We start from the raw sequence: 1,894 nt of genomic DNA, 5'->3' as shown, positions 1-1,894 counted from the left end.
CGACCCCGGGCGGCCGACGGCGGCGCGGCCGGGACAAGCTTCCTCTGCCGTGGGCCGCAGAGGCCACGCCCCCTGGCCGCACGACGTGACGTGGCGTGGGGTGTGGGAAATAGATTCGTGCTCGCGTCTGCGTGCGTATTAAGAAGGAGGGTCGTGGGGAGGTGTGTGTGGATGTGGGTCTAGGTCTCCGTGCGTGTTTCTGGTGCGTGGTGGGGATGGCGAGTGTGAGAACGTGAATGTGTGTGGACCCGGCTGTCTGTGTTAATATTCCTGTGCTCGTGTGCTAATTTGGAACAGCCACTTCCTAAAATAAGAAGGTGGCAGAGGTCGCAGTTCAAACCCACAAGCCCCTCCGAGGAAGAAAGATGAGGCTTTCAGCTCCCGCAAAGATTTACAGTCTGGAAAAACCCACAGGGCCCGTTTTACTTTGTCTTGTCGTGCCTCTGTGTGTATTTGAAGACACTTAGCCTCTCTCGGTCCAAGGACCCTGCTAGCCAGACACCCTGGGAACACACTTCCTCACTCGCTCACAGGTAAACAGAATGAAGGCTGCTTGTCGCAGTGCTATCTGTAGTCACTGAGAATTGGAAACAAGCAAATGCCCATAAACAGTCAAGTGTCAAAACATGTTAGAACTGTATTCACACATGATCGAATACAGTTTACTCCACCATGGAGGGGGAATTTCAAAGTGACACAGGGAGGAATGATTCCCTAACAAAAAAATCCCAAACATGCTAAATAGGATCCTTATGAGTCAGAAGTGACTCCGTGGCAGTGAGTTGAGTGGGCATATACAGCCAGAATGCTCCTTAGAATTGAGGATAGCAAGATCTTGTCTCACGTCACTTTGGGAAAGGACGTCATGCTTGGTAATGTATTGGGTCAGCGAAGGGTTGGTACCACAGTGCTGATTGTGAAGGTGGTGAAGTACCAGGCAGTGTTTCCTTCTGTTGTACAAAGGGACCCTCAGGACGGACAACAGAAAAGTGGGTGAAGGGAGACGTCGGACAGGGCAAGATATGGCAAAATAATAATTTATACATTATCAAGGGCTCATGAGGAAGGGGGGAGCGGGGAGGAAGGGGGAAAAATAAGGACATAATGCCAGGGGCTTAAGTGGAGAGCAAATGTTTTGAGAATGATGAGGGCAATGAATGTACAAATGTGCTTTACACAATTGATATAGGTATGGATTGTGATGAGTTGTATGAGCCCCCAATAAAATGATTAAAAAAACAAAGGGACCCTCAGTTGGAACCTACTTGATGGCATCCAACAACAACAACATGTTCTATCTAACGTACAAATACGGTTCTGTATCTACGTGGTATTTCATAAGCAGAAAGACCCAAGTGGGATTCATCATTTCCTTAGGGAGTGGAGCCCTGTGAGTGACCAGCACTCATTGCCGTCAAGTTGATTCTGGCTGAGAGAGACTCCTCAGGACAGAGTAGAACTGCCCCTGTGAGCTTCCCAAACTGTACGTTTTTAAGGGAGCAGAAAGTCTCATATCCTCCTGAAGAGTAGTTGGTGATTTTGAACTGCTAAGTCCAGTGAGCAACCCACTATGCACCAGCACCGTCACTGAAAGGCAGTGGAAATGGCTTAAGGATCTTCAGAGAGGCCCAATCTAAGAGATCTTGTTGGAGGTCACTCATGAATCAGCAGAAAAATCACCTTAACCCCCAAACATACGAGGGGGTACCCCTCAAAAAACTATGCTCATTTGTCTGGTTTGATGTGAAGAGAATAGTGCATTTGGAGTTCGTTCCACCAGTTCAGACCATTAATCAGGCTTTCTATTTAGAGGTTCTGAAAAGATTTGCGTTACAAAAAAGGCTTGATTAGTGGCAGATGGGGCACTAGTTTTGCCACCATGACAATGCACCTG

This window comes from Echinops telfairi, unplaced genomic scaffold (assembly GCF_000313985.2).
Source record: "Echinops telfairi isolate 266 unplaced genomic scaffold, ASM31398v2 ScPeMD7_5;HRSCAF=22, whole genome shotgun sequence".
Classification (NCBI taxonomy): Eukaryota; Metazoa; Chordata; class Mammalia; order Afrosoricida; family Tenrecidae; genus Echinops; species Echinops telfairi.
Note: the sequence above shows the minus strand (reverse complement) of the source record.